This window comes from Stegostoma tigrinum, chromosome 44 (assembly GCF_030684315.1).
Source record: "Stegostoma tigrinum isolate sSteTig4 chromosome 44, sSteTig4.hap1, whole genome shotgun sequence".
Classification (NCBI taxonomy): Eukaryota; Metazoa; Chordata; class Chondrichthyes; order Orectolobiformes; family Stegostomatidae; genus Stegostoma; species Stegostoma tigrinum.
In genome coordinates this window covers 2501691-2529122 of record NC_081397.1, presented here as the reverse complement: position 1 = coordinate 2529122, position 27432 = coordinate 2501691, and the positions used below count along the sequence as shown (strand labels likewise).

At 42.0% G+C, this 27432-nt stretch overlaps 1 protein-coding gene across 2 annotated transcripts in view; it reads right to left on the bottom strand.

Moving 5' to 3' along the window:
• Nucleotides 1-19661: 19661 nt before the first annotated feature.
• The window catches only part of LOC132206940 (histone H1-like), a 36792-nt gene continuing 29021 nt past the window's right edge, over nt 19662-27432 (bottom strand). For both annotated transcript variants that reach the window (XM_059642049.1, XM_059642051.1), the window contains one exon: nt 19662-19999. The gene's annotated coding sequence lies outside the window, so the exon portion shown is untranslated. The remainder of the gene's footprint in view (nt 20000-27432) is intronic.

Genomic DNA, 27432 nt, shown 5'->3' with positions numbered 1-27432 from the left:
ACCTGTGCATATATTTAAATTTTTCATTCCTTTACGTCTGTTAAGGCTGTGAAAATGTCACCTAAAAATCAAAGTCAGAGGCTTCCACTCATTCTTCTGAGCTTTCCAACCTCAAATACCTGTGTATTTCAGAGGCAAATGAAGTATATTTTCAATCTTGATAAATATTGAATCACTTTGCAACTCTCAGAAGTGCATGCCTCCATTAGAGCATGGAAAACTTTGTACCTGAGAATGAAACATGCCTATTGCAAGATTGGAGTTGGTGTTGTAACATATTGAGGCCTGTGGTTGCTGCTTTGCATTAGGAGCAATTTGCAGCCTGTGTCAATTTTTCTCTTCAGTTTTTTGACTGGCATAGAATGAAATGATGAATCTGGTTGCATTAAGTGAACACAGCAATTGCTGGAAAATATCAGCAGGCCTGGAAGCATCTGTAAAGAGAAACTGGAGTTCCAGGCCCCTCGGGGCACTGTTTGCTACTAACTCCTTCGTCACATGGGTGTCTTTAGTGGTTTGCTGCGTGGATAAAGTTATATTCACGGCTGGTGTTTTCTGGTCTTACACCTGCACACACACAACTCTTACACCTGCACACACACAACACGGGTGCTGGGGCAAAATAAAAGCACTACAGCTCTATGCCAGTAGCCACGTCCAGTGTCCTGTGCAGTAGTAAATAAGGGGAGGCTTGGTGACAGGACCTGACCTCTGCACAGTTATTTCAAAACTGTTCAGAGACAATGACAAACTGTTATACAGGAACTGAAAATAATTTGCTATTTCTAGGATGCAACATAAGCATGCTGTTTTCTGAGACAGAGGAGATAACAACATTTGATAACATGCCACCTTGTGACACACAGTTAAATAGGAACGTCTGTCGAAGTAAAGTCCTGAGGTAAATGGGTAAAATGCAGCAACAGCCACACTTCAAACAGGCACCTCATGCCGAACATTAAACTAAACAGGGAGCTGCTTCTGATATGAAAGCAAGTTCCAGGGTTGATGGATCCAGAACAATAATCAATAAAGTGGACACATGTATCGAAACAATCTTCAATAATTTCACACCATGAACTCTATGGACAGAAACTTGTATAAGAATTCAACTTCAGGACTCTTCAGTCGCAGAGTTTCAGAGAGTAACACTGTATAAGAATCTAAGAGTGAGCACATCCAGAGGCAAACACTATTTGTTTGAACCGATTTGGTAAGAGTCCTGTTGCATGATCACACTTAACTTGCTGAGAGGAGGTGTCCTTTATTGTTTCGCCTGTGCAATAAAGATGAAATAATTGTCTCAGTGTTTGATCATAGAATCCCTACAGTGTTGAGGTGTTCTTTTAATTTGCATTGCACACACAATTGCTTCAGGCCTTCCTGGGAGAAGCTGGATGAATTGGGTGAAGAAACGTATCAACCATAACTGAATGGTGGAGCAGACTGGATGGCAGAAATTTCCGAATTCTTTTCCTGTGTTTTGTGTGTTAATTGTTGTCTAGTCAGGGAACTCCTTTTTTTAACATTAGATTCCCTACAGTGTGGAAACAGGCCCCTTTGGCCCAACAAGTCCACACTGCCCCTTGCAGAATCCCACCCAGACCCATTTCCCTATAACCCACACACCCCTGAACACTACAGGCAATTTAGCACAGCCGACCCACCCAACCTGCACATCTTTGGACTGTGGGAGGAAATCAGATCACCCAGATGAAACCCATGCATACAAACTCCACATCGACAGTCACCCGACGCTGGAATTGACTCTGCGAGGCTGCAGTGCTAACCACTGAGTGAGCGCGCCACCAGAAAGATTGTTTGAAAGTTTATTTTCGCTCATTCACAAAACAATTTTTTTTTTGGAAAAGTCAAACTGAGAACAGGATGCATTTGACACGACATTGATTAATGATGACACTGCAATGTGTATTGTGACTACTGTGATTTTCTTGATTCTTCTACTTTGTTTTCTCTTGTTAGGATTTTACTAATTTTATCACTGATGTGATTGTTGAAAAACGAGATTGCATGTTCCACAGCAATTAAGAGTAAATCTTAAATCATTTCTTTTTCAGGGGACACCAATGCCCATGATTGTAATGTTGTTCACTCCCTCCCAGCCCAGATTCATTCAAAGAAACCTCACAGTTGAATGGAGTACTGAGTTACAGTGTGCCCAAACTCTCACAGGGATTTTATTTACTCCAAGAAAAATCCATCTTCAGAGATGAAAAGATGTGTGAGCTGCCATTTTAGTAGGAGTGATATGAAGTATTGCAAAATCCTGATTTGTAAATATTTTTATCGGTGATGGGTTCACTTTTGTTTGTCATTTAGAAAAATGGTTTAGATGAGCATTTTGGAGGAATGGGTAGTGAGTTTTCAGATGACACCCAGATTCCTGGTATCATGGACAGTGAAGAAGGTTATCGATGATTCGAAAGAGAATGTGATGAATTGGTTTGATGGAGTTTAATTTGGATAAACAGAAGGTTTGAATTTTGATAAAGCAAGCAGCTGCAAGACTTAAGCAATGAAAAGTTGGTCCTTGGGTTGTGTAGTAAAACAGAGTCTTCAGTGATCGGGTCCACAATTCTTTGAAGTTTGCATCCCATGTTGGTGGGATGGGTTAAGAATACATTTAGGACACTTGCACTCATTGCTCAGGCCGTTGAGTGTAGCAGTTGGAATGTTGCTTTGATGTTGTGCAGGACCTAGAGGACTCTTTAAAGTCTTTGCTGCCCGGTGATAGGTCGGACATGACCAGCTGTAGAGGGTTCAGAAGAGATTTTCTAGGATGTTGCCTGGAATGGAATTGTTTAAGTTGTAAGAGGGACTGGAGCAGTTGGAACTCTTTCTCAATGCAGCTTGTAAGATTGGAGGTTTACCTTACAGAGGTTTATGAATTCATGAAGGATACATGTAACGCGAATGGTAGGTGTCCTTTTCTCCATAGTATGGGAGATTTCAAGACTGAGGGGTATTGTTTAACGCGAGAGGAGAAAGATTTAAGAAAAGGCATGTGGGTATTTTCTTTTACAGGGCTTGGTTCCTGTGTCGAATGAATTTCCAGAGGAAGTAATGGATGATGCTACAGTTACAATGTATCAAAGACATTTAGGTAAGTGCATGAATAGGAAGTTGAAGGGAAATGGGCGGCACTCAGGGAGGTGGGACTAGTTTAGTTTGGGATTATGGTCGGCATGGATTACTTGGATTAAAAAGCCTATTTCTGTTCGAATGAATGTATGACTACATGACGGTATTTACAAGGTCCTGTTCTTATGAACTCAGAGCAAACGTTCACTGATAATTGTGTTTGCATGAAAAATAAAATGGTTGAGCAACTGCAACTGCCCTTCTTCAACCAAGAGCCCCTGCATTCGCACGTGTGGTATTCCCACAAGAACTGCAACAGTTAATCAAGCCAGCAAACTACAATCTGAGTTGGGCAGCAAGGATGGTGTATTAAGTATTGACTTAAAAACTGTCTCAGAATTCCTCCCCTTGAATCAAATGAAAATGTAAGGACATAGAGCAGATATTTCTTCTGTGTGAGAACAAAACTGTTGATCAGATCTTCTGCCATGTTACTGCAAACTGAAAACATATTTCACAGTGTAAGCACATTGGGGAGGACATGTACGACTGAGATGACAAGAGAGTTTTCAAACAGTGACTACTGCCTTCTGTGGCATAAAATCAAGTAAGGTCAAAACATTGGATACATTCAGGAAGCAGACGTGTGTGTTTCTGAGGGCTGCACGGGTGAAAGGTTATTGGGAGAATGCGGGAGAATGTACTGCAGTGATCAGATCATTCCTGTAATAGATATTTCCATGAGTCTATGGTTCATACGTGCACTCATCAGTGAGTGTTTAAGGCATCATACAGATGTGTACTTTCGGATAATTTACAGATATTGCAGGCTACAGCCGTTCAATAAACTATTTTAAATCAGGATCATGCAATAATCAGGATAGCAAGGACATATTTTTCCTTTGGTGCTTCTTTTACTTGTTTGAAGTTTCTGTGCGTGACGTTTCAATGTGTAATTTTGTCGGAGAGTGGGTCTCATTCCGGCGACATTAACGCACAACATGCAGTTTCCAAGTTTGAGGCAGTAATATCTTTGATTGTTTGTCCAGACAAAAGCAAACTTGACCATGGGCAGAACCTGATGCATTTGATTTAAGTAGCTGTAGTGGATTCATTTATTTATGTGTTATATTGGCATGGTCTGAGAATTCGATAGTTGGCAGGAAATAGCAAATGGTGTTAAGGATTTTTGTTTTGGCTTGGTGAGGTAGATCGAATGGGGTTCAACAGAAGCGGTGCTGGAACCACAAACGTTTACAGTCTATGTTCATGATTTGGAGGAAGGGAACACTTCTTCCAAATTTTTAAATGCCAGTGGTAAAATCACATTGAAAAAAAAATCAACTCAGTACATGAATTTGAAAACATTATCGTTGAATAAGTATGCTACCTGCAATATTCAAACAGAAAATCTAAAATAACTGAAAGTAACACACACATCAAATGTCCAGTTGAAAATATAAGAACTATCTGAGCAAAGCATTTTTATTTTCCAGCCACACAGGCGAAGGGAATTCCATTGTGGAAAATGATGTGACATTAAGGCTCAGCTTCAAAGAGAATCGTTTAAAATGCATTTGCCTTGTCTGTGTGTTTTTCAGTTAATCAAAGAACTTGTTAAATAGAGATTTCATTACATTGCTCAGCTCTTCTCTGAATTTGTTCTGAGTTACTGCATAAATACATGTGTTCAGGAAACAGCTCAACAACTTGAGGATATTTCCTGTTTCAGTTGCGACATATTGAGGGTTGTTGAAATCACCTCGGTAATAATTAGGGTTTGACAATCTAGTAATGACCAAACTCATAGAATGTGTCAACCAAAGTAATATGAAACTAATTGATACTGAGAACAATAAAATGATGGACTTCCTATGGTTTTCCATCTCTGAATTGCTATGATTCTCAATTCTGTGACCCTTAAGCCCAATGCGAATCCGATTCGCAACTAATATACGGTGGATGGTTAAAGAATTAAACAAGAACATGAGGATGAATGGAAGCCAAGCAATCCAGGCACTGTAAAACCAGACAAATGCTATCCCTGGAGATGAACCTAAGAAATTTGAACTTGATCGGCTGCCCCACTGGATTTTGTTGATGATTTGCTCTGGCTCATATGCAAACAAAACCGGTATATTCTTTAACAAGATCAAGACTGAGACGACAGTTAATACCGTGGTTGCAGTTCTTTTGGTGCAATATTTTGCTTTAAACCTCTGGCAGCAGATCACCACAAATCTGTCAAATGTGAAGGAAACGGTGAACCAAACGGTTAAATCGAGACTCACGGTAATCATATATACAATGAGCTTACACACTGGTGTGTGGGACAGGGAGGAAAATGGAAAGTGATAACTCAAAATACGATATACTATAATGCTGTTGATAATGACTAATAGATCCGCTGTTGCCATGGTCACCATGTAAGTTGAGATGCATTTGGAAAGACCAGAATTTCTTCGTAAGAGAATAAAAACTGTTATCATGTTCGCTGTAAGAGAGGCAAAGAAGGTAAGTAATAGTGCAATGCACGTTTGAAATAGAGGTGAAGGTACTTATTAAGAGCATTTGAACACATTGTGATTGATTTAAAAATAGAAAATTTACCCAAGTGTTTAATATGTTGCATCAGTCATCATTCCATATAGTATAGCCAGCCTGTCTAAAAATCATCAATTTTCAATGCAGATGACACTTATAGTGGATCATTACTACAGGAGTAGTGTTTTCGGATAAAGTGAAACAAAAAGCAGTCAGTGTCCAGACACATTTCTTGATATTGTTCTGGCAACAATGACATGAGGAAATATACAATATGTAGCATTAACAAGGAGAAACTAAAATCTACTAAAAGCAAACAAGTGAGAATGACTTATCTGGAAGACAAGCAGCTGCGAGAAGTGGATAGTAAATCTCTTTCAACAGCAAAATTGGTGGTTTTCTCATTTATGAGAATGAATCACTTCTGTCTGTGTTGAAGGTCTCTGACAGTTGTATGACCAGGTTATGGAAAGCTAGTCTGTACTTATACACGCGTCAGATCTCCAGAGTATTAAATGTGTCAAATCATCACTCATATTAATGACAATCACTTCGATTTTTTGCATAATACACTGAATGAAATAGGATCTGACCCTGACGCCATACATTTAATTGATTGTCTCCCTTGTTGTTTGGTTTATGATGTCACGCGCATTCCTTAATTTCTGAAATTAGACAGTTGTCTTTTGTCTAAAATAAGCCTGACTCATGAATCGGTTTCAATTTTTTGTTTGCATTAATTCCTGTATCTACAGTGCTCTGCTCCACCGAGCTGCCAGTAGCTACAACTGGAACATATATGGGTGCTCACCACATTCTATCAATGATACAGTTTCTTAAATTGCATACTCGGTCACGATTACTGGGAAGGGAATTCTAACAGCTTGATTGCCATCTGTGAGATTCACTTTAGTTTTTTTTCTGCAGCCTTCGAAATTTCACATGCCCTCTGCCACAAACATATTCTAGACAACTGAGAAATCCTCTGGAGTTTATCTACAGGCCTAGGTATGGACACAGAGCTCTGAATGAATTTTATTTTTCTCCTAGAAAACAGAGCGGCATGCAACATCTTCAAACAAGCTATTAATGCAAAAGAATATCGAGGAGTATTCAGCATCACCACCAACAGTATGAACGTTGTAACAGAAAAACTAATTGTTCTCAAGGAAGATTTGCTTGCTGGTACTGATGATTTGCATCCTGAGATTATAAAATAAGTAGCTGCAGAGAGGGTAGCTACATTGGTTTTATTTTTATCAAAAATAAACTCTTGAATTCCGGAGACACACCAGAGGATCCTAAAACAACCAATGTGTCATCCTATATAAAAAAAAGAACGAGGCAAAAAAGTTGTTAAATATAAGCTGATCAGCGAAACACCTCAACAGCAATGATTGAATGGGAGAGGAGACTCGATGGGCCAGATGACCTAGTTTCATCTCCAATGTCATTGTGCTCAAAATTCCTTCGACATTTTGAGAATGTCTGAACCACAATGGAAAAAAGGGAAACAATGGATGCATTGCATTTAGACTTTGAGTCAGCATTTCATAAGGGAGCTAACAAAAGGTTAAGACATTAGACACCACGGTGTTGAAAATTTTATGTGGTGCAGCTTGAGAATTTGGTATTTGGCAGGGAATAACGAATAGTTTTATGGAGTTGTTTTTTGTTTGGTGGTCTCTCTAGTAGGGTTCAAATGAATCAGTGCTGGGACCACAAACCTGTACAAAATCTATGTCAATGATTTAGAGGAAGGGAGCAAATGTGCTTTTGCCAAATATTCAGATGACACTCTCAAAGGTGAAAAGGCAAATTCTAAATGGGATACAATCAAAATACCGAGGTATTGATGGTTTAAGTAAGTGAGCAAAATTTTCCACAATGAAAACTTTTAAAAAAGTGGGAAAATGAGAAGTTGTTACTTTTCAAATGGAAATCAAGGAATCAAAACATTGTTTAGCTGAAGACCACATGACAAAGGTGCAGAAATTAGACAATTCATCCCATTAAGTCTGCTTTGTCAACCCCATTGTACTGCTTTCTCCCTGTAACCTTTAATCTCTTTCAAACTGCCTTCTGTGGTGTGAATTCCAACGATTTGCCACTGTCTAGCTGAAGAAGTTTCTCCTTATCTCTGACCTAAAATGCCTAACCTTTACTCTAAGGCTATGCACTCCGGTCCTTGACTGTCCTAACATTGGAAATAATTTCCCAACGTTCACTCTGTCCAGGCCATTAATTACTCTGCAACTTTCAACCAGATGCCCCCTCATTTTGCTAAACTCCATTGAGCTGAGATCCAGAGTCCACAAAATTTCCTCATATAGATCATAGATCATAGAATGCTTTGGCCCATCAAGCCCACACTGACCTGTCCTCATATAACCCACCTCATCTCCACATCCCTGAGCACAAAAGGCAATTTAGCTTGTTAAGCTTTACATTTCTGGAACCTCCAAATCCAGTGTATCCTTTCTGAGATATGGGGCCCAAAGCTGCTTAAAATATTACAAATGTGGCCTGGCCAGAATCTTCTAGAGCCGCAGAAGTAAATCTATGCTTTTGCATTCAATTTCGCTCAAAATAAGTGGCAACATTGCTTTTACCTTCCTAACTACTGACTCAACCTTCAAGCTTACCTTGAGAATATCCCAGGCAAGAACATTCAAGCCACTGCACTTCAGACTTCTGAATGTTCTCCCCGTTTACAAAATGGTCCATGCTTCTATCCTTCTCACCATGTGCATGACCTCTCACTTTGCCATGTTGTACTCCATACCTCACACTTTCCCACGTTATACTCCACTTTGTACTCACTGTAGTTCATTATTTGAATGAGGAAAACCCACAGGAAGCTGTAACACAGAAATACTTAAACGTACTTGTGCATAAAACACAGACGTCAGTGAGGAGTTGCAAAAGGGAATCAGGAAATTGAGTTGAATTGTGGCCCATATTTCAAAGTGGTTGTTTCAGAAGAGTGTGGAACAAGTACAAGTGCTGGGATACTGTGCGCAGTTTCTGTCTCCTTGTTTAAAGAAATCTATCATTCCTTTGCAGGTTAACAAAGTGTGGAGCTGGATGAACACAGCAGGCCAAGCAGCATCTCAGGAGCACAATAGCTGATGTTTCGGACCCAGACCCTTCATCTCAGAGCGGGGTGGAGAGGGGGTTCTGAAATAAATAGGGAGAGAGGGTGGGGCGGACCGAAGATGGACAGAGGAGGAGATAGTTGGAGAGGAGAGTATAGGTGGGGAGGTGGGGACGGGATAGGTCAGTCTGGGGAGGATGGACAGGTCAATGAGGTGGGATGAGGTTAGTAGGTTGGAAATGGAGGTGCGCCTTGAGGTGGGAGGAGGGGACAGCTGAGACCAAGAACAGGTTAGGGAGACAGTGACGAGCTGGGCTGGTTTTGGGATGCAGTGAGGGAGGGGAGATTTTGAATCTTGTGAAGTTCACGTTGATAGCATTGGGCTTCAGCGTTCCCAAGCGGAATATGAGTTGCTGTTCCTGCATCCTTCGGGTGGCATCATTGTGGCACTGCAGGAGGCCCATGATGGGCATATCATCACAGGAATGGAAGGGGGAGTTAAAATTGTTCGCGACTGGGAGGTGCAGTTTTTTGTTGCGAACCGATCGGAGGTGTTCCGCAAAGTCGTCCTCAATCTCCGCTTCGTTTTCCCAATGTAGAGGAAGCCACGCCGGGTACAGTGGATACAATATACTACATTGGCAGATGTGCAGGGGAACATCTGCTTAATATGGAAAGTCATCTTGGAGCCTGAGATGGGGATGAGGGATAACTGCACCTCCCAGTCACGAACCATTTTAACTCCCCTTCCCAATCCTTAGATGACATGTCCATCCTGGGCCTCCTGCAGTGCCACAATGATGCCTGCCAAAGATTGCAGGAACAGCAACTTATATTCCGCTTGGGAACCCTGCAGCCCAATGGTATCAATGTGGATTTCACCAGCTTCAAAATCTCCGCCATCCCCCAACTCCATCCCAAAACCAGCCCAGTTCGTCCATGCCTCCCTAACCTTCTCTTCCTCTCACCTATCCACTCCTTCCACCTCAAGCCGCACCTCCATTTCCGACCTACCAACCTCATCCCGCCTCCTTGACTTGTCTGTACTCCCCGGACTGACCTATCCCCTCCCCACTTCCCCACCCATACTGTCCTCTTCACCTATCTTCTCCTCTGTCCATCTTCGGTCTGCCTCGCCCTCTCTCCCTATTTATTTCAGAACTCTCTCCACATCCCCCTCTCTGATGAAGGGTCGAGGCCCGAAACATCAGTTTTTGTGCTCCTGTGATGCTGCTTGGCCTGCTGTGTTCATCCAGCTTCACACTTTGTTATCTTGGATTCTCCAGCATCTGCCGTTCCAATTATCTCTGATTCCTTTGGCGGAATTCAGAGAATGTTCAGCTACACAATCCCGAGTGTGAGTGGATTGTAACATGAACAAAGGCTAAACAGGCTGGGAATCTACTGTTTGGAGTTTAGAATTATGAGAGGTGATCTAATTGAAACTTGAAGAATTCTGAATGGACTTGACCAGGTAAATGCTGAGAGAATGTCTACCCTCATTGGAGAGCCTACGATTAAAGGTTATGGTATCAGAATAAAGGATAGTTAATCTGAGACAGATATATTGTAGAATTTCTTCTCGCATGGGGATTGCTATCTTTGGAACTCCTTGCCAAAAGAGAGCTGTGGAGACAGAGTCCATGTGTATATTAAAGTCTGAGATGGGTAGATTCTTGATCAGTAGAGGTATCATGTGTTTCACGAAAAAGGCAGGCCTGTGGATGTGATGAATATTCGAGTGACTGTGTTCCTATTGGATGTCAGAACAGGCTCGAGAGGCAGTATGGTGTATTATTCATATTTCTTGTGGTCTTATGTCTTTAGTATGCACAGATCATAACCTTCAAATCATTGTAGTAAATGTTTGGTCAATCTGTCCATTGCTGGACAGAGAATTATTTTTGTTTTTTTTTGCAGCATGCACTGTTTGACCCATATTTTATGGAGCATTCTGCAGTCATTATGATTTCAAAGAACACATTAGTGACTGTAATTAATTCTATGGGTTTCCTCGAGAACTCCACCTTTTACCACACTTCTCTCACCCATCAGTGTTGACTCTCCAGCTCCAATAAACATCTATTTCAGTGAACACTTTTGCCGTAAATATTTGTTTTCTGTTTAGGGGGTCTTAACTTCGATATTTTTCGAAAGATTGAATCAATTTCTAGTGTCTATTTCACGCAAAATAATTAACGTTTTTCTCAGCTTGTCCCATACTTAAAGATTGGAAGCATATTAAATCAGGGTTCCTACAACCCGACCTTGTCCTGCCATATCAATTAGTGTCAAAAGTAATGTCATCTGAGAAGACCGATGCAGCTTTCCAGAAGAAAAGATGTGCACATCTTCTGTCCTAGTTATTGAAAACAAAAGAAAATGGTGTTCTGTTTCTATTTCTCAATCCTGAGATTGGCTTTCCTTTCCTACTACTTCCATGAATTTTATTTGTGAATCATCAGATCCTCCTGTAACATTGTGCCATTCAGTCCTGACAGTTGTTTTAATCCGTGCTGCCAAAATGCATCACTTCATACTTCAACACATTTAAACTGCATCTACCCTACGGTCGGCAATTTTTTTCTTTCCATTTCCACTTCCTTGAATGCAATTAACTGTCCTCCTGAAGATTTACAACGTTTGCACTGTGTGGAACCTATTAAAATATTCCCTATTGATGGCCGTGTGAATTTGGCTGGCAAGATCTGAGAGCTTGGGAGAGAGTGGAGACTGAACCCAATATTGGAGCAATATTTATTCACCAGAAACTCTGCGCTGAATCGTGATTGAGGGGGGTTTGATTCAGACAAATGCTCCATTTGGTTTCAGTCATGTCTGAGCTGATATAAAGAATTATCACTCCTGATTGACATGCACAGTTAAAGATTTTTTTTTGCACTCACCATCAACATATATCAAATAATTATCCCAGCACCTGAGGAGCATTGCCATCGACTCTTCTCCAGTCTGAACAACAAACATCATCAGCACAGCTTGATTTCTGACTCTTCAACAGTTTTCTCTTCAGGTTGCTGCTGTACTTTCACTTCCAACAGCTTAACCTTTACTCAAGAGTCAACATGTCACATTTTATCAAAAACCCTTTTGAAACTTTCTTCATATGACATTCATCTGATCTTCATCAGCCCTCTCCGAAATATATGGGGTGATCTGATTAATTGTATGGGATACAGAAAATCAGAGAACGAGGAAATCTGGCATCCCATTCTGTGCCTTCATGTACTATTTAATCCGATTTCCACAATTTTCAGCTGCCAGGAGGATGACTCTGTTCCATAAAATCACAAGAAATCAGAGCAGGAATATACCATTTGGTCACTTGAGTCTGCTGTGTCAGTCGATTGGATCGCAGCTGATCTGACCTTCTTCACTTCAGCATTTATACCCTTTCCCCTTATCTCTTGGTGCTGTTCATGGACAAACTGAATATGATTGAAGCACATTAGCAACTATGTCATTGTGGGATTTGAGCAGTTTCCATGTGAAATAAGGTGGCATCCTGGAAATGTGTAAAACAATTCTTAGTCCACAGATACAGACTTGTGTGCATTTCTGTATCGTACATCATTGTACGGTGTGATAGCACTGGGCGCCTTTGGAGACCATGTATCACGGCCGTGTCTGGGCTTTATTCATGTGGAGGGATCAATGTTCGAGGTTTGTTTTTCAATGGACCCGAGTTTACAGGGGAAGTGATTGAGAAGTACAAGATCCTGTGTGGCATACGGAACTTTTCCAATTGGTGAAGAGATCAGTAACTGTGGTAGGGATTAGGATGATGATGCAGTTAAGGTGAGGGGCAGGAGGTCTATGGGACATGTGAGTAAAAAGAGTCACCCAGTTAATGCTGGGAATCATGAAGTCATATAATTTAAGAAGAATTTAGATGGGTACTTACGATGACAATGCATACAAAGCATGGGACCAAATACTAGAAAATGGAGTTCAAATACTTAAGTGGTTTGCCTTTGACTGGTGGAGACTCGATGGACCGGAGTGCCTTTTCCTGTGCTTTTGACGTTTCGGGTCAGGAACCTTCTTCAGAAATCAGCACTCAGCATATACCAGAGGAATAGTTCATGAAGGCTGACTGGAATTCAAGTCTTGTTACTCCGAGTGAAGATTTTACACATTGCACCATGTGATGATCAATGCAAAGTTGCCAAAAATAAAGAGTTGTTTTCGAGACATTTCCGACAATATCTTTCTCTGCTCCTGAGAATAAATTCCGATCAAAAATGCAACAAGTCGCCGTCCATAGTTGCTGTTAATTCAAACACAGTGGTGTTTATTCAGTATAAAATGTTGGCAGCTTGGCCTGCTTGCACAACCTCATCATGTGCCACAGAAGCTGTAAACTCCCGAAACAACAACAAGAACAAAGTTGCTGGAAAAGCTCAGCAAGTCTGGCAGAATCTGTGAAGGTAAAACACAGAGTTAACATTATGGGTTCAGTGAAATTTCCTCAGAACTGATGGTGCCTAGAAATGTCAGTTCGGTTGCAGATAAAAGGGAAGGGGAGGGAGTAAATGACAGGATAGACCCTAAAGAGAGAGAAGAGCACTTGGATAGACAAAGAATTGATAATGATCAGGCTGTGAGGAAGAAGAGTTGGTTATAGGGAATATTAGTGGCTAACAACAGGTGGTGAGCAATGGCAGGCTTTGTGAAAACTAGGCCCAGTGCGTGGGATAGAGGGCTCAGACATGGGAGAGTTTAGGCCTTAAATGATTGAACTCAATATTGAGACCGGAGAGCTTCTGGGTGCCCAAATGGAAAACGAGGTGTTGGTCTTCCAGCTTGCATTGAGCTTCCCTGGAACACTGCAGAAAGCGAGAGATATAGATGTTGACCAGGGAACAAGATGGTGTGTTAATGTGGCAGGCAACAGGTAGCTCTGCATCATTTTTGGAAGTAGAACACAGATATTCCGCAAATTGCTCACTCAATCTAAGATTTGTTTCCCTGAAGTAGAGGAGACTACGTGATGAGCAGCGAATGCAGTAGATTAGATTCTGGGAAGAGCAGGTGAAGTGATTCTTCAACGAGAAGGTATGTTGAAGCTCTTGGATACTGGGGAACGAGGAGGTAAATGGGCATGTATTGCCCCTTCACTGGCTGCAGGGGAAGGTGCTGTAGGGCTGCACGAGGTGTTAGGGCTGAAGGAAGTGTGGACAAGGGTATCCCAGAGGTAACAGTCCCAGCAGAAGGCAAACAAGGGAACATAGAACATAGAACAATACAGCGTAGAACAGGCCCTTCGGCCCTCGATGTTGCACTGACCTGTGAACTAATCTAAGCCCCTCCCCCTACCGTATCCCATCATTATCCATATGGAAGGGAGAGGAACGTGTGTCTGGTGATAGCACCTTGCTGGAGGTGGTGAAAATTGTGTCTGATGAACTTCTGCATGTGGATGCTGGTGGGGTGGTAGGTAAGGACAATGGGAACCCTGTTGCTGTTGTGGCACAGAAGAGAAGGCGTGAGGGCGGAAGTACGGGAGATCGGTTGGAACTAGTTGAGGGTCCTGTCAACAATGGATCTGGGGAATCCTCAGTTGAAGAAGAAGGTGAGCATTTCAGAAGCTCCCTTGTTGAATTTGGTGTCATCTAAAAATTTCCAATGGAGACAGACGAGCTGAGAGAATGGGATGAAGTCTTTACAGGAAGTGGGGTGTGAGGATGTATAGTCCAGGAAGCTGTGGGAGTCAGTGGGTTTGAAGTTGATAATAGTGGCCGGTCTATCCTCAGAATTGGAAGCAGAAGTGACAAGGAAGGTAAGGGAGGAGTCAGAGATAGACCAGGTAAAGTGAGGGCAGGGTGGAAATTGAAGGCAAAATTGAAGGAGGGAAGCAGCACCGGTGATATCATTGGTGTATTGGAGCAAGAGTTGTGGGTGCGGGCTGGAGTAGGACTGGGACAAGGAATGTTCCACGTACCTCATGAAGAGACAGGCATAACTAAGCCCCATGCAAAGAGACCTATGGCCACCCATCTTACCCGAATAAAATAAGGTGCGCTAAAAAGAGAAGTGTGGAGGGCGAGGATGAGATCGACCAAGCAGAGGAGGGTGGTGGTGAGTGAGGATTTTTCAGGTCTTTGCTCCAGGGAGAAGCCCTAAGACCGTCCTGATAGGGAATGGGCATGTAAAGGGGTTGCAAGTTCATGGGAAAGAGAAGGTGGCTGGAACCAGCTCGCATGTGTGGGGCTGGAGCCTATCAGCTTGGAAGCAGAGCAGGGAGATCTCCAGATGAAACAAGATCCGTTGCAGGAGCAAATACAATTGCTTTTGTGCCCTGGTGTGGCCATGTTCCAGAGGAAGTTAGGAGGAGGAGAGCTGGTGCTCAGCCTCTGCAACAGACTCCAACAGCACCACTCTTTTTGGCAGGCTTACTGACAAAGTCAGGTTTAGATCTTCGTGCATGGAGTGCGGGAGATTGGTCGGAATTGGTTGAGGATCCTGTCAACAATGAATCTGAGGAATCCTCAGTTGAGGAAGAAGGTGAACATTTCAGAAGCTCCCTTGTTGAATTTGGCGTCATCTGAACATTTCCAGATCTGAGGGAGATATGTTGGATTTGGTGAGGGGCGCAGAGAAATTCAGGTGACGAATATCACATTGGCAGTTCTCAATGAACAAATTGAGTGCACCTCCATCTCCACTTTCCCGAATTTTGGGTGCAATATGACTCCAAACTCTTCTTCTGCTGTCTTTGCTATTTACGACTCCTGTATTTTTATATGTCCCCTCTTAATGTCCTGTACTTTAATGAAAACATTCCTCCGGCTCCTCAATCTCTCCTCCAATCTGAAACTTGACTGCCCAGGCAACAGTTTGGTATTTTTCGTTTGCGCCCTCCTCAGTGCTCCCACATTCATCCTATAATGTGTAAAACATCTTTCCTCCCTTGTCCTGAAGAAGGAGGTGCTGAGTTACTTCCTTGAAACTCTGCAGTCTGTATCTTGCAGGTAGACAGACAATAATGCTCAGGAGGGAATACTCGGCTATTAACAGCAGTGGTGAAGAGGCAATCCATTTCCAAGTAAGGATGGTGAGCTTCTTGAAGGGGAGCATGTTCCCATGCATCTGCCGCACTTGTTATTAAATCTGGAAGTGAGCGTGGGCTTGGACGCTCTGCTTGAGGATCAGCGATGAATTTCTGTGGTCTGTCTCATAGGTAATACACATTGCTTCGACAGAGCAGCAGTGATGCAGGGGGGGATCAATTCATATGTAATTGCTGAGAAGGTAATTGAAAAGTAGATATCTGGAATCTATTTTCCATTATGCACGTGGAGAATGCATTCCTATATGTTAGGATATGCTTTACAAAGGAGGAGAAGATTGCATTGAAAGGATAAGTGTATTGAAAGGATAAGTGTATGTCTTGGATATTTAGCTACCTCACTGCCTCACATGCTAAATTACCTGTAGTGTTCAGGGGTGTGTGGGTGAGAGGGGGATGGGTCTGGGTGGGGTGCTGCAAGGGACAGTGTGGACTTGTTAGGCCGAAGGGCCTGTTTCCACACTGTAGGGAATCTAATCTCATCTAGTCTAATCCAATCTCATCTCATCTAATCTAATCACTCTGTGAGTGACAGAAATGGGGCAAAAGTGAAACCCGCAGGTGGTAAAGGAAATAAGACCTGACTGAAGATAGTAAAGATAGTTTAACACCGTGGGTGAAGGAAACTGATAAGTGGGAACGAGGAGAAAAGAAAATCTCAGCTGTTTTCACTGCAATAAATTGTGAAGTTGTAGTATTGATGATTCAGAAAAAAACACTGGTAAGATGGATAAAAGATAAGGATACAGACTAATAATCTTTGCTTAAGGCTTTTTCCCAGGTTGGAGGACTTAATTACGAGGGGACACATAATCATGGGAGAATATGAGTATTTGAAGGGAATAGTGGGATACGCTTCCTGTTAGCAAAGATGCTTTTATCCTGGAGGGGCAACATGTGTCAGCTCAGGCTTGGAGTGCCGAAAGGCCTGTTCATTGACTGGATTGTTCTTTGTTCATTGAAAGAACAGTGGAACCTAAATATCTGCAACAGAATGCATCAATAAAGTGTTCAATTTCTTTAAAAAAATTACAATGATGCTGACTCATGTATGTAGGCAGAGCAGGTAAAGACACCAAAATTTTAAGAGAAGGAGGAACAAGCCAATCTTTGACAGTGAAAAAAGAAGATATATGTAATTGATGAGGAATACTTCGAGAAAAGAAAAGGTAATATGTGATATTTGCACTAAGAAGGGCAATGCTCCACGAAATAAATTGAGGTTAGAATGTTCGGTCGAAGGTGGTGAAGTGGTGGTCAGAGTAATAGAGAAATTCTCGGTTCCAGGACTACAATTTATGTTTTGTAATGATATAGCTGGATCATGGTTGGGAGTAATACCTCGGGTGGTTGAAAAGCTGGTAGAAAACCAAGCAACCGAGGTATTACAGGAAGTGTATTCTGGTTTGCTTCTCACGATGTAGTAAGACGGTCACAAAGTTTCAGGAGGAGAAAACAAATAATACAGGTAAAGAAGTTAAATTATCAGAGATGATGTTTGATCAAGTAGTTCAGAAAAAAATAAAAAAACAACAAAAATGGAATAGATGAAGGACAAAGTCCTTATTTCGAGCTCAGAGAAATTAATTGCAACAGTGAGAGGAGAAACAAAAGCAAATGTATTGAAAAGCAGACACAAGAGAGGAATTGAAGCATATCGCAGAATATTACTGTCTTTAAAAAAAGTGACGTCTGCATGAGGAAATGGAGACCATCAAATATTCAGGCAGATGAGAACTGGACAGCAGCTCATTGATTTGTATTTCTAGGGTGTGTGTGCGTGCATGCGTGCGTGCGTGTGCGTGTGTGTGTGTGTGTGTGTGTGCGCGCGCGTGCGCGCCCCTGTGTTGTGGTTCCAGGAATGAGGTGTTGCAGATAACACATGAATTAACAGGAGGCAACAAAATGTGAGGCTGGATGACCACGGCAGGCCAAGCAGCATCTCAGGAGCACAAAAGCTGACGTTTCGGGCCTAGACCCTTCATCAGAGAGGGGGATGGGGTGAGGGTTCTGGAATCAATCGGGAGAGAGGGGGAGGCGGACCAAAGTTGGAGACAAAAGAAGATAGGTGGAGAGAGTATAGGTGGGGAGGTAGGGAGGGGATTGGTCAATCCAGGGAAGACGGACAGGTCAAGGAGGTGGGATGAAGTTAGTAGGTAGATGGGGGTGCGGCTTGGGGTGGGAGGAAGGGATGGGTGAGAGGAAGAACAGGTTAGGGAGGTGGAGACAAGTTGGACTGGTTTTGGGATGCAGTGGGTGGAGGGGAAGAGCTGGGCTGGTTGTGTGGTGCAGTGGGGGGAGGGGATGAACTGGGCTGGTTTCGGGATGCAGTTGGGGAAGGGGAGATTTTGAAACTGGTGAAGTCCACATTGATACCATTAGGCTGCAGGGTTCCCAGGCGGAACATGAGCTGCTGTTCCTGGAACCTTCGGGTGGCATCATTGTGGCACTGCAGGAGGCCCATCATGGATATGTCATCGAAAGAATGGGAGGGGGAGTGGAAATGGTTTGCGACTGGGAGGTGCAGTTGTTTGTTGCGAACTGAGCAGAGGTGTTCTGCAAAGCGGTCTCCAAGCCTCCGCTTGGTTTCCCCAATGTAGAGGAAACCACACCGGGTACAGTGGATGCAGTATACCACATTGGCAGATGTGCAGGTGAACCTCTGCTTAATGTGGAATGTCATCTTGGGGCCTGGGATAGGGGTGAGGGGGGAGGTGTGGGGGCAAGTGTAGCATTTCCTGCGGTTGCAGGGGAAGGTGCCGGGTGTGGTGGGGTTGGAGGGCAGTGTGGAGCGAACAAGGGAGTCACGGAGAGAGTGGTCTCTCCGGAAAGCCCACAGGGGAGGGGATGGAAAAATGTCTTTGGTGGTGGGGTCGAATTGTAGATGGCGGAAGTGTCGGAGGACACAATTCCTCCTCCTGGACACCACCCCCAGGCCTCCTACCCTCCCTCGACCTCTTCATCTCTAACTGCCGTCGAGACATTAACCACAGGAATAAGCCCACCACCCTTAATACCATTCCTGATCATGACGCACCTTTTCCAAGGTTTTCAATTGATTGACAGGATCCATACCGAAAACTAAAATGGTGGATTTCACCATTTGTTGATCACAATGTATGGGAACTAGATTTCTGAATGCTGTATCGTGGTTATGGGATTGTAGATTTTTTTTAACTAGATACAGACACATACAATCAGATCGAGGGGAAAAAAATTATGTCAAAGGTGTTCAAGGAAGTTATGGATAGCTTTGGAATGAAGCAGTTCAAATCCACTGACCGACATCCAGAATTACAAGGAGCATTAGAAGGTCATATTGAACACTAAAGATCACAGTGATGGCTTATATTCAAGGGAACCCAGAGAACTGGGATAAATGAATTCCATTTGTACATTCTGCAATTGGGGCTGCTCCAAATTTGGTCCGTTTGAATCAGTTTTTAAGCAAGAGTTGAGAGGTTAACTAACAATATTTGGACCATGTGTCAAATTTCAGGGTATGATTAAGTAGAACGAGTGAATTGTCTCGACAACATTTACAAGTGGCAAAGCATATGAGGAAACAGGAGGCAGTTTGAGTGGCCTTGTTTTTTTCTTTATCAGAGCTATACAAGCAACCAAGATGGGTGTGTATAGTTCTCACAGAACAGCAATTCTAGGCTGTTTTTGAGATCTTTTTTAGGCTCAGTGGAAGATGCTTGAATTTGGTCGAGGTATAATCTATTCCCCCCTCACTTGATTACAGCTGGAAGCTGGGGTTTCTCTTGTTATTGTGGGCATTGCATGTGGAAAAACCTGATTTCTGATTTCCTTTTTTTTGCCAAGGTATACATTTATGAATTGTTAGTACATTAGGACAATTGAACATAGTGATCACTGTATGTATCCTTCTGTTATCTTTTACAATACAGTTATGCTATTCTTCTTTCTTCAGTTGTATACTAACTAGAGTGTAAGCTGCTCAATTGCCTCCAACTTGCTTCCAAACAAATCTGCCTCATTGCGTGGCCTGTACAACACTGACAATTATTTGACAAAGAATGCAGCAACATCAATCTGTCAGATTGTTCGCCGCCAGTCTCCTGTCGGGAACATCACGGGAAGTGTCCTCAAAAGTAATGTGACTTTTCAACTTCTCCCATCCTGGCAGCGATGCTCTATTCCTGCAGAATCAAAAGAGGCAAATATGCTAGAATGATCAAATACTGCCCTACTTAGCCTGAGAATTGATGAGCCAGATCAGGGGATGTGTCTGAGATGACTGAATACACGTGAACCTGAGTGAGCAGAACTGTATAACTATGATATCTAAGGTTTCAAATACATCTGAAATTCGTCAGAGCCAGCCAGAAAATCTTAGAACTGTCAGGGCTGGAAGAAAAGATGATTGCAGTTGATGGAAGTTAAAATTGTTAGTCACGTCTTCTCAGTTCAAGTATTCCTCAGCCACATGTGTTTGGCCTAATCATACTCAACTGATGGATCACATTCGTTGTAAACTTGGAATGATCTCATTTGTCCATTTCACCTGAGGGCATTCAAATATTGTCCGATATTAATGACACCTCGGATCTTAATATACAAGAACAATGTATAAGCTTTTTAAATGAGTTGTTTCACCGAGACACTAGGGTGCTGCAGATAACAAGGTGTAGATGAACACAGCAGACCAAACAGCATCAGAGGAGCAGGAAGGCTGATGTTTTGGGCCTAGACCCTTCTTCAGAAAATTATTCTTCAGACTTTCTGAAGACGGTTCTAGGCCCGAAACATCAGCCATCCTGCTCCTCTGATCCTGCTTGGCCTGTTGTGTTCATCCAGCTCTACACCGTGTTACCTCAGATTCTCCAGCATCTGCAGTTCCTACTGTCATTAAAGTGCTGCAATTATGCACAAGGAAACCCAGGTTGCTGTGCAAATCAGAGTTGAGTGATATCATGACATTCGCAAAGCACATTTCTATTTATATCGTCTTGCCAGGATGAAACATTTTCTTGTATTAAGACAAGTTGTATGTATTTACGGAGTGCCTCCTCATTTATTGAAGCTACCACCTGCCTTTGTAATTTGCTTATGTCCTCCTGTCTGAAATTTGTTCCATTACCATCGGAGGCGTGCAATGAATCTTTATAAATCAGAGTGAAAGATTGTTTCGATACAACTTTTTTTTTACATTCAGTAGCCGGTATGGGTAGTATTCATAATACGCAAGGATACATTTGAGCCAGGAGAAGAGGAAATGAAGAAATATAAAACTATGGATCAGAAACACAAAAATCTCATCACAAGGGTGGAAATAAAATTTTAATCTATTTTTCATCTCTTTCCAACCCATTGCATCCCCACAGTGCTGAAAACAGCCATTTGGACCATCACATTTTCACTGACCCTCTGAAGACCATTGCCCGCAGTCTCAGGCTCCCAACGTCCCCTCAATTCACCTAACTAGTACATCTCTGTATAATGCTGGGTAGTTTATCCCCCTGTGCTGTGAGACAGCAGTCTAACCTCTGAACCACCGTGCCACCCCTCAACCATGTACTCATTCACAGAGAAAATATAACTCCAATACAATTATTGCACCCATACGTAACCAACTTGCACTGTTTTCTATTCTTAAATTTAAAAAAAATCTTCGTTTCTGAGTCAATTGATATGAAGCTCACTATTCTAATGGTCTGCAATTTCTCACTACTGGGTCATTGCGACTGTTGGTAGGATTGCTGGGGAATTCAGGGCAATCTTTACTCATGCTGTTGAAGAGGGATGAAGCTAACATGGGAAGGAGGTGGGATCCTGAGAGAAGTGTCTGCAGCAGAGCTGCACTTGAAGTACTAGAAGTAACGATAAGTGAGTCAGGAAGACAGATAAAGTATAGCCAATAAAAGTAAAATAGCGATTGAGATTGTCAAGGCTAAATGATACATTCAGTGCTCGGTGTTGGAGTTGGGACGTGATGTTGTGCTTGCACAAGACGTTGCTGGAACAAGTTCTTGAATATTGTGTGCAGTTCTGTTCACTGACTAAAGAAAGGACATTATTAATCTGTGGAGGATCCAGAGAAAATTTACAAGGATGTTACTGGAACTGGAGAGTTTGAGTTAAAAGTAAAAGGTGGATAGTCTGGGGCATTTTTCTCTGGAGTATAAGATGTTGAGTAAAGGCCTTACAGCATTTATAGAACAATGAGAGACATCCATCGGTAAAATAACAAAGATCATTTCCCTACTGTAGGGGGAGGGGTGGGGTTCAAAACGAAAGGGATTTTGTCTTTTTTTTTCAGGTGATAGTCAAAAGATTTGAAAAGGACCAGCTCAGCAACATCTTTTTTTCACACAGAGAATGGTTCTTATGTGGAATGAACTGCCACAGGAAATGCTAGATGCAGGAACAGTTACAATATTTATAAGGCATTTGCATAGATACATGAAAACCAAGGGTTTAGAGGGATATTGGCCATCTGCAGGCAAGTGAGACTAGTTTAGTCTTAAAAACTTGGTCACCATGGGGGATAACAAGGTGTGGAGCTGGAAGAACACAGCAGGCCAAGCAACATCATAGGAGCAGGGTGAGTTGGACCGAAGGGTTTGTTTCTGGGCTGTTTGACTCCATGGCGCTCTGTGACTCTGAGTCTATTTTATTGCACCCAGTCTGAGCCTGAAACATCAGCTTTTTTGCTGCTGAGATGTTGCTTGGCCTGCTGTGTTCATCCAGCTTCACGCTTTGTTATTTTGAAAAACAAGGCAGATGAGTTATTTACACAAGAGAGCACATGGGAATATGTTCTATCACTCAGATGCGGTCAAGGTAGGAGAAGGATTTACAGATCAATATTGTAGAATATAAGGGTCCCAGGCAAAGCAAAGAACAGATGGCACCACATTTTTGAGCAGTTTATCACTTTGGGCAATTAGAAAGGATGACATCCTGGAGATTTCCTCAAATAAACCCACATGGGCAGAGCTAAGAAAAATGTCAGAATAAAAGAACAATTCTTCAACGGAAAATCCTGGTCTTGTTCGTTTTCCATTTTGTTTTTGCACGGAGTTTAAATGGTTGGAGTTTAATATCGGCTCCTGACTCATCTGGGTGAAATAGAGGAGCAGATGCAGAGGCAAATTTCAGAGTGTAAAAATCATCTGCACGATAGTGGTGATTTCAATTTCCCAACATTCATTGAAGTAATCAAATTATAAGTAATTTAGAGGGAGGGAATTCTGAAACACATCCAGGACAGTTTAGTTTCTAACCTTGCGTGTGATAGGCCTTAGAAGGGAGGTGGCGATTCTGGACTTAAATTTAGGTGATGATGTCATGCATTTGGTCAAAGTATCAGTGCGGAAGAATTTTGCAGAGAGCAAGTTAACTCAGTTAAATGCAAGACATTTATGGAGGAGGAATGGGATGGTCTGAAGTCAAAGTCTGAATCAGGAGCAAAGCCAGGTATGATATGACGAGAACAGACAGCGACAAAACAGTTATTTTTTTAGAAAAACCTGCGTCAGATAGACAGTGGGACGCATTCAGGAATTAAATAGGAAGAGACCAAGGCCAGTGTGTTGGAGACAGTAAGTACTACAGGTATGAGAAACCGGTGATCAGGATCTTCAAGTCACAGCTTCCATTAGCCAAATTAGGTATTTTTTCAATCCTACTTCTTGAGTGTTGATACTTAATTCCTCTCATATTCAGCAGCATTAAAGGTTTCTTGAAGAAAGTACAAGCTGCTTTGTGTTCTCTGGAAGAAACACATAAGCTAATTCAGTACTCTGTGTTCATACCCAGGCCCTCAGAGGAACAGATTTCCAGCGGGTCTCGAAAGTGCCAATGTCTGGAAGGATGGCATTCACCAAGGCAACTTGGTGAAGTTCAGTAAAATTAGGTTGGATGCGGAAAACACCGCCAAGATGGCAATCAATCCGTTAGAGTTCCCTCATCCATCATTCCTGAATAAGGATGTAATTTCAGAAAGTGGACAACTGTTAGAACGTGAGGAGCTCCCATACACAAGACGGATGAGCTGTTGGCAATTAGGTGGAGTAGAGTAGTTCATGAGATTTGTGACAAACGATAAAAAGCAAAACTGATTCACCAGGCAGGATTGTTCAGTACAAAGCACAACTGTCTAAATTCAGAAATAAGGTAAGATGCATGGCATCAGGATCCAGTGAATAGAGAAGACAATGAAAGTCTATGATGCCGGGTCAGACCTTATTTTAGTTAGTGCATTGTGCAAAACAAAAATTAAATTATCCTGCCTAATTATCAGAAGTAATCATTTGACATAATTACCTCTCTGGAGGTCTGATGCACGTATTAATACAGATTACCTTTCCTTAACCTAATCATACATCAGTCACAAACCTTCAGAACCGACAGAAATCATGTTTCCTCAGAAATGGTGAAACCACTGATTTTGCTGTTGAAAGAGATTTATTATCCACTTCTTGCAGCTTTTTGTCTTCCTGGTGAGCCATCCAACCTACTTGTAGTTTTTTTTATAATTTCTCTTTGTGAACGCTACGCATTGTCTGTTTCCCAATCTCAGTGTTACCAGAACAACATGAAGAATATTGTCTGGTCAGTCTGTGTTTTTTTTTTCCCTTTTTCCGAGAAATACTGCTGTTGTAAGAAACATAATGAGCCTTACCTCAGTTGTTGGTAATGTGTTGGAAAACGATTTAAGGGATAGGATTTACAATCATCTAGAAAAGAATAAATTTATTAGAGATAGTCAGCACGGTTTTGTGAAGGGAAGGTCGTGCCTCACAAACCTTACTGAGTTCTTTGAGAAGGTGACCAGACAGGTAGATGAGAGTAAACCGGTTGATGTGGTGTATATGGATTTTAGCAAGGCCTTCAATAAGGTTCCCCACAATAGGCTATTGTACAAAATGCGGAGGAGCGGAATTGTGGGTGATTTGGCAGTTTTGATCAGAAATTGACTTGCTGAAAGAAGGCAGAGGGTCATAGTTAATGGGAAACGTTCATCCTGGAGATCAGTTACTTGTGGTGTACCACAAGGTTTGGTGTTGGGTCCACTGCTGTTTGTCATTTTTATAAATGACCTGGATGAGGGCGTAGAAGGATGGGTTAGTAAATTTGCAGACGACACTAAGTTCGGTGGAGTTGTGGATAGTGATGAAGGATGCTGTAGGTTGCAGAGAGACACAGATAAGCTACAGAGCTGGGTTGAGAGGTGGCAAATGGAGTTTAATGCAGACAAGTGTGAGGTGATGCACTTTGGTAGGAGTAACCGGAAGGCAAAGTACAGGGGTAACGGTAAGATTCTTAGTAGTGTAGATGAGCAGAGAGATCTTGGTGTCCATATACACAGATCCTTGAAAGTTTCCACCCAGGTTGACAGGGCTGTTCAGAAGGCATACAGTGTTTTAGCTTTTATTAATAGAGGTATCGAGTTCCGGAACCAAGAGGTTATGGTGAAGCTGTACAAAACTCTGGTGCGGCCGCACTTGGAGTATTGTGTACAGTTCTGGTCACCGCATTATAAGAAGGATGTGGGAGCTTTGGAAAGGGTGCAGAGGAGATTTACTAGGATGTTACCTGGAATGGAGGGAAGGTCTTATGAGGAAAGGCTGAGGGACTTGAGGCTGTTTTCATTAGAGGGAAGAAAGTTGAGAGCTGACTTAATTGAAACATATAAAATAATCAGAGGGTTAGATAAGGTGGATAGGGAGAGCCTTTTTCCTAGGATGGTGACGGCCAGCATGAGGCCGCATAGCTTTAAATTGAGGGGTGAAAGATATAGGACAGATGTCAGAGGTAGTTTCTTTACTCAGAGAGTAGTAAGGGAATGGAACACTGTGCCTGCAACGGTAGTAGATTCTCCAACTTTAGGTACATTTAAGTCATCATTGGATAAGCATATGGACATACATGGAATAGTGTAGGTTAGATGGGCTTGAGATCGGTATGACAGGTCGGCACAACATCGAGGGCCAAAGGGCCTGTACAGTGCTGTAATGTTCTATGTTCTATGTTCTATGTTCTATAATATTCCGTAAGTATCCTCTGCAAACATTTTTATTGATTGTCTGACAGTCTGACAGTACCATTTGGAATGATGACTGCAGTAGCATATTAAATGTTTGGTACATTTCTACCTTTGTAAATTACTCAGGATGTATTCAAATGTTTTTGTAAGTATCTTCACCTCTATTTCAATTATGCATTGCAATTTAACTGACCTTCTCTGTCTCGTTTTCAGCGAACCTGGTGACTGTTTTAATTATCTTACGAGGAAACTGAGGCCTTTCCAGATGCATCTCTGCTTACATGTTGGCGATGGCAACTTCGGATTTATTGGTTGTTATCAACTATAGTATAGTATATCGTATTTTGATTTATTATTTACCATTTTCTTTCCTGTCCCACACTCCTGTGTGCAAGCTCATTACATATATGATTGCCACGAGTCTCGATTTAACTGTTTGGTTCACCGTTTCATTCACGTTTGACAGATTTGTTGTGATCTGCTGCCAGAAGTTTAAAACAATATATTGTACCAAAAGGACGGCGACCACAGTGCTAGTAACCATTTCAGTCTTGATCTTGTTAAAGAATATCCCAGTTTTGTTTGCATGTGTGCCAGAGCAAATCATTGACAAAATTCAATGGGGCTGCAAATCCAGTGTAACTTTCTTTACTTCAACTCCAGGGATCGCGTTTGTCTGGTTTTACAGTGTCTGGATTGCTTGGCTTCCATTTCTCCTCATTTTTTTGTTTAATTCTTTCACCATCCACCGTATAGTATTGGCAAATAGAACTCGCGTTGGACTCCAGGGTCACAGAAATGAGAATCAAAGAAATTCAGAGTTGGAGAATCGGAGAAAGTCTATCATTTTATTGTTCTCGGTATCAGTCCGTTTCATAATGCTTTGGTTGACATATTCCACGAGTTTGGTCATTACCAGACTGTCAAACCTTAATTATTACCGAGGTGATTTCAACAACCCTGAATATATCGCAATTGAAATAGGAAATATACTCAAGTTGTTGAGTTGTTTCCTGAACCCATGCATTTATGCAGTCACCCAGAACAAATTCAGAGAAGAGCTTAAGACTGTGGTGAACTCTCTTTGGAAACAAATTCTCAGATTAGTTGAAAAACATGGTCATGAAATAAATCTAACTTAGGTGAAATTCTTTATGACTGAGACTTAATTTCACATCGTTTTCCACAAAGGAATTTCCTTCATCCCCCGAGCTGCAAAAAATGCTTTATACAAACATATCTGATATTTTCCATTGGACATTTTATGCGTGTGTTACTTTCTGTTATTTATGGCCTTTTGTTTAAATTTTGCAGAGAGCATTTCCATTTTAAGGTAACATGTTCAAAATCAGGGACTAATTTTAAAAGAAGAGGCTTTAGCAATGGCGTTTAATATGAAAATAAATGAACCTGTTAGAGATACTGAGATCAAATGTGCCAGTTTATAACCGTGGTCACGTTTATTACTGTCTAGAAACCAATCAAAAACTATGGCTGGTTCAAACTTGGAAACTGCAAGTTGTGTGTCAATTTTGCACGAAAGGGATCTGAGTCGCCGACAAAATTACACATTGAAACGTC